Source organism: Sciurus carolinensis, chromosome 19 (genome assembly GCF_902686445.1).
Source record: "Sciurus carolinensis chromosome 19, mSciCar1.2, whole genome shotgun sequence".
Lineage (NCBI taxonomy): Eukaryota > Metazoa > Chordata > Mammalia > Rodentia > Sciuridae > Sciurus > Sciurus carolinensis.
The window spans coordinates 28,457,957-28,464,598 of record NC_062231.1 but is presented as its reverse complement, the minus strand read 5'-3'; positions in this window follow the sequence as shown (position 1 = coordinate 28,464,598).

Genomic DNA, 6,642 nt, shown 5'->3' with positions numbered 1-6,642 from the left:
TGAAAATTTATATGACCAAGAATTGGATTTGTTCCCCTGGAATATTATAGATTATGTTTTATGTTGGAATTACATCAGTGTGCAGAGCAGCAGAGGCTGGCTTAATGTTGCTAAAAATATACCTTGACTTTCCACTTGGAAGAGAACCCCCCTCCCCAACCCGTTCCTTGCCTAATGAAAATAATGGCCTCATGACTCATATATGTGATAGACAGTGGGGAATATTTGGGTCTTAAAATAAGAAGAGTTTGCAAGAGCACTAATGGGCCTTTTCTGATTTCTTTCCCATCCACCTCTTCCCTCCTGCTGTCCCCACCACCGTGCTATTTCCAGCCTCCAGCACCCGTGCTGATTGCAGTCACTCCTGCTCTGTCCCCAGAGCCCTTCCTTTAATGTGCCCCCCACCCTGTGGCTTGGCCCCTCTTCCTGCCCCACCATTTTGTCACCTAACCCTCTGCCATTCTTCATCAGCTCCTCGGGGAGTTGAGGACTCATCTTCCAGGCTTCATCTTTGTCCAGGCCCTCCTGGGTCTCCCCTGGAGCCTGAGAGGAGGCTCCCAACTGATCACCTAATTGGTCACACTCCTGCTTCCATGTCACCTAGCATTTATCAAAATAGTAGGTGAGCACCCTCGGTAGAGTGCGGGATGATTTTGGGTGCTATATGGACCCTTCTGTTCTCTAAATTGTTTCTAATACATTGTTATGAAAATGTCAGTAAAGCGAGGTTAAGAACGCAGGCACGTGATTCCTTAGAATGAAAGTCATCAGAACAAGCCGAGTCACAAACTGCACGGGCTCTATGGCTCTGTTGAGACCATTCTCTCATATTGGAGCCCCATCTCCTGGTGGCCCCTCAAAGGACAGTTCCACAAACTCACTTTGGGCTACTGCCATGTCCACATCAGCGATCGTGAGACTGTAATAGTGGCGGGTGACCTTGGCACCATCCCGGCTTCTGCCTTCCTCTGGTCGCAGGGACCTGAACCTTGTTCTGCAGAGACATCCGACTTGGGCCGTGACCGCAGCTTTCTGAAGGGTCTCAATGGCAAACGCTGAGTAGCTCAGCTACCGAGTCTGGCTCAATATTCCTAATTTGTTTTATTTTTTTAATTTTACGGGAACTTGCTATTGAGCGCGGAACCATAGCAGAAAGTGCTGAAAGAGGAAACAAAGAGGATTCTAGGGAGCGCTGAACCTAATGAAAGCTCTGTATCCACAAAATAAGTTGTGGCTTTGTAAATTCACTCTAAGTACATTTGAGGAACAATAAACCATAAAAGAGGTTACCGTGACCTTGGATTCTGCACAGCTCTCGAGATAAAAGGTCTAAGGATCAGAATGCATTTGGTTGACTGTAGTGTTGTTGACTGAATAAAAACCATTCATACTCCTGGAACTCTCTGGTGGAATGCTGATGAGGAGCCGCTGGATACCCTGTGTGTGATGGCCTCTCTGGAAGCAGAGATCAAAGTTGCTTTGCTGAACCGGAGCACTAAAAGGTAGTCTCTGCGGCCACAGATGAGTGAGGCAGAGCTGCCCACCCCAAGATTAAATTGCAATACATTGACTTTGCATTTATTACTCGTTGGGTACATATCTTAAAAGCATGTTGAAGATGTTCCAAATTCTAATCATTGCATCGGATAACAACTTTAAAGACATCTACTATCAGAGGCTGTTTTTCTTTGAGTACGTAGTCATTATATTTCTCTGCCTTGAAAGTGAATGTTTGAACTTCACCTCGGCTTGACCATCTGCACAGGCATCACTCTTTGGCTAATTACAAGCTGGGCTTTGAACGGACAGACCTGGGTTCAGACCTGGGACAAGTGCTTTCCGCTGCATGGCCTTGGGCAAGTTGCTTAGTCTCTTTGAGACTCTGTTTCCCCGAGAGAAATGGAGATAATCACAGAACCTGTTTCAGTGGGCTGGTTGGAGAACAGATGATGTTTATGAAGCACTTAAATATCTTCTATATGGTACTTTTTCTCACCTGTGAAATAGTTGATATTTCAGTTTTTTAAATGGCCTACCTCTAATGCTGTACTAAGAGCGCATGCTGAGGTTTGGGTGCCAGGAGCCAAGAAGTGCCTCTGTCCCTCCCTGACACTCACTCCTGACAGACAGTGGCATTGGGAAAGTAAAATAGCTAGACGGGTGGCTTTGTGAGCCCCTCAAGATGGGCCTGACAGGCCAAGAACTGAACCAGGGAACAGACTGCAGACCCGCAGGCCTCAGTGAACCCTTATGCTCCCGGGTTGCTGGTCCTTCACTGTGACAAACCCCAGACACCCTGGACTAGTAGAGGAGGGGCAGTTTCGGAGTCTCTGTTCAAGTTGGTGCCCCGTGTCTTGGGCCTGTGCTGCGGTAGCCGTCATGGCAGGGGCTGGAGGTGGACTGTAACGTCCACCTCACGGCTGGGCCTGGAGGGGTGAGGAACAGACCGTGGCCCCCTGCCCCTTTGAGGTCACACCCCAATGACCCAAAGACCTGCCACCGGGCCCCTCCTCTGAGATTCCACCACTGCCCACAAGTGCCAGGCTGGGGCAAGCCTCTACCCTGTGAACTGAGGGGGCACTTAAGATCTGTGCTGTGCCCGCCCCTTCCCCTTGAAGCAAGGTAGTCCTGGCTGAGGTCCTCTTGCGCCGCTGGCTGGATCTGAGGCAGGAGATAGCTTCCTCCAAGCAGCGTCCTGTGGAAGCCTGGCCAGCAAGGAGTGGGCTTCGGAGCCGATCTTTAAACTGGTCTTCCCCAACCTATCCTACCTTACACCATCAGTGCAAAACATGGCCCCATGAACGCCCTGGTCCCTGACCAAAGAGACAAACCCATCCTCCCCTAATGGAGGCCAGGAGAGAGGCCAAGGTCCTCGTACCTGCAGATCCCTTCTTGAGACGTGGTGTCCCTTGAACCATGGTTGCAGATTTGCAAAATGAAAGCACAGGACACCCAGTTACATGGGAATTGCCGTTTGATAGGGAGTGACTCTTGTGGTCCACACAGGTCACTTGCAATGGTCGGGACATACTTAGGTTAAGATGTTGTTTGTTGCTCTTGTGAAATTCAAAGTTAACTGGGCATGGTGCGTTCTATCTGGCAATCTGTTCCTAACAGTTCCTTGAGGTCAATGCGATGGTTAGTTGAGACTGATGAAGGTCTTCTGAGCAGGTTCCTCAGCCTGGCCCTCCTGACTTGTGTATTTCTCTGATGTGGGACTGTCCTGCTCACTGCAGGATGCTCAGCAGCACCCACCCCCTCCATTGCGACCGCCAATAGTGTCCCTGGAATTTGGGAAGCAAGGAACAGGGCACGGGGGACCCATGATCCCAGCTACTCAGGTGACTGAGGCAGGAGGATCGTGGGTTCTAGGACGGTCCCGGCAACTTAGTGAGACCCTGTCTACCTGTCTGTTTGTATGTATGTGTCTATCGATAAAAACAAACTAATTAAGAAACAAGTGTGGAGAAGGTAAAGCTGCCCCTGGTTGAGAGGCACCGATTCACAGGTGGTGGTTAAAGCACAGCAGCTGGCACATCTGAATGGCGACCAGAAGGTGGCCCTTCTGTCCACGGAATGCTGCAGGCTGCACCCACCGTTCCTCACCTCTCCTGCGTCCAGGGCACCGGCCCCTGATGTCAGGAGCTGTCTAGAGTCACTTTGAGGAGCCCCGTAACAGCCTCGGTCCTGCGTAGTGTATGATCCCTAGGAAATCGTCCCATTTTCTCTTCCCTCGCCTCTCTGCCCAGCCCACATGAAGCTGAGTGTGGCGACCGTGAGGCTTTAACTCAGGTCTCCTCTTCAAAGAGCACCCTGCAAGCTAGCAAGCCAAGCATCTGAGTTTCATCCAAGGCCACGGGTCTCCAGGGCTGAGGACAAGGCCTCAGGCGACTCTTAAAACCAGACCCCGTACCTGAGTGTGTGCTGCAGTGCCTGCCTCTCCAGGGTCCAACACAGCCCATGTGCTGGAGGCTCCGTCCCCTGCATGGTGCTCTTGGGAGGAGGTGTGGCCTTTAAGAGGTGGAGTCTCCTGGGAGGTCTCCTGTCACTGGGGGAGGAGCCCTTGAAAGTGATGGCAGGTCCCTTCCTCTTTCTCCATGGCAGTTCCTGGCCATGCGTGAGTGATCTTGCTCCATTGTATACTCCCGCCATGATGTGTTGTCTCGCCACAGGCCCAAAAGTAACTGATCATAGACTGGCACCTCTAAAACTGAGCCAGAAAAACCTTTCCTCTTCATAAGTCAATTATCTCAGGTATTTATTATAGTGACAGAAATCGATCACAGTACATGTTATTCTTTCCTCCGTTTTGTAGAGGGAGAAACTTGCCAGCACCAGGTAATGAAATCTATCCTTCAATTTTACACATATGCTTACGCTTGGAGGAAAAAATGCTGAAATGTTTTCACATCATGTTTCCTGTTTGTAAAGTTTCTCTGCCTGGATGTGTTTTCTTGCTCCCTTGGAAAAAGCCGAAGCAACTTTCACTCTATTAACTTTGATTGTCCAGCATTGATAATTAACTTTGTATCAGCTCGTATAGTGGGAAGATTTCATTAGCAAGTTAAATGTAACTTGATGTCTTCATTGCTTTCCATATTTGGGGGGCTTTGGAGATGCAGTGGTTTTATAGAAATTCACTGAGCCAAGCAAAGACAACGTAACTACATGGTCATGTTGCTGTGAGGCGGAGAGATCTACATTCTCAGTTCTTACACAGGTTGCATGTTCTCACGTCTCTTTTATTCTAGCTTCTAGCGTCCTTCCCTAAATCAGAATGCCCTGTTCCGTGGGAGGCCCCGCCTTAAAGAACAACATGATTTGTAATCACAGGCTTTCATGATTGCATAAAATACATGAGCCTTCTCAGATCCTTATATTTGTATTTAATCAATAACCGCATCCTTTTTGATCTCACCCCTACAACTGTGTGTCCCTAGCTGCGTGTTTTATTGTGTAAGAATTCAATTGAAACAGCCATTCATGTTTGCAAAAGGGATGATGTTTTATTATTGGTTATAAAGAAAAGAAATTTCACACTTTGTATCACCGACCTTTTCTGTGAGAGCGCAGTGAATTCTGAAAGTGAGGAGCAAGTTAACAAACCGTGGAGGAAGGCCGCAGAAAGATCTTGGAGTGTTCTGACCACACTGTAAAATAAGACCTGGTGGCTTTTATGTCTCTAATCGACAGGCATTCAGTTCACATTTGAAATGCACGAGCTTTGCATAATTTGAGGGTATGCAGGTTAGAGAGTGAGGGGTTGGTGATGGAATATTTAACCGCAGTGTGGCATGGCCAGATCAATGACAGCAGGTACCGTGTTGTTGGCATAGGGCTGCAGAGGCCTCCTGGGCACAGGCCTGGGTCCTCTAGTGCTGCCCGGTGGGTGGAGGGGAAGCCTGGAGATGGCTGGGGGCTCAGGTCTCCGCTGTCTGTAGGTTGTGGGGTCCTTCAGTGGCAGCAGCTGTCTGCCGTGTGCCAGCTGGACTCCCATGGAGAACTAAGGAGCAGTGCTATGTGGTCAGAGAACCAGACTCCCAGTGCTGGCACCTGGCCGGGCCCCCTGGGTGGTCTCAGCAGGGCAGCTCTGGGCCTCCTCTTTCCTGCAGGGAAAGTGAGAACGCTGGAGAGGAGCGGCCCTGGGTTCCCTCCTGTCCTGTGAATGTTTTCCTCTCTGTTGTTAATGATCTGCAAGTTCAGTGCACAGGGTGCCGTGGTAGAGTGGTAGAGTACCCAGCTGTGTTGTTGAGCTTCCTTATGGGGACAGGATGCAGCATCCGGGAGGGCCTGTGGGCTCTCCTGCTCTGCGTTGGTGAACAGCGTGGTGGGACGCAGGAGCAAGGCTGCACGTGCCCTGCACAAGTCAAGGGCAGTTAAATGCCTTCTGGAGGCAACTGAAAAAAATGTACTTTTAAGGTTAATAGTTCTCAATGTTGGGGGAATTTATTGCCCACTGGAAAAATGTGCTAGATGACCATAGACGTAAAACAAGCAGGCTTTTCCTGATAGTACCCAAGGCAGGGTAAGAATGTACTTTGAAGTCTGTCTTGTTTCCCGACAGTACTCAAATCTCTTTCAAGTCTCCCCTTCACTTCTCTGCTCTCCATTTGGTTATTGATGCGTCGTGCTTCTTTATATCCAAGGATCATATTGTCTCCGGGAGATGTAGAAGCACTCATGAGGAATTGTCCTCCCGACACCTGTAGAATCAGGCCTACAGATTCCAAAGTGACTTCAAACACCCTCTGCTTTCCCTGCAAACTGTTTGGTTTAATTGAGTCGCAATCCCTTCACATCACATCTTTTAGAGAAAACACTGTAAGTATAAAGTATTCAACATCCATTGATTATTAGCACAGACAAGAAATGTGGCTGTTGAAGCACATGCCATCTGAGGGAATTCGGGGCTAAAGAGGAACATGCACGTGTGTTTATTTGGGGGGCCCATACAAAGGAGAGTTTGTAAAATAAGCTGAGTCTGTTTTAATATCCTGTTGCTTATGGTGTCTGACAGAAACAAGGAAAAGGAAGAATCGAGTCTCAGAGATCATATCCTTGAAACATGCACATTGCTCCCACATAGCTTTGTTAGAATAAAGCCTTTCTGGAACAAACCAAGAGTATGCACAGCCTGGGATG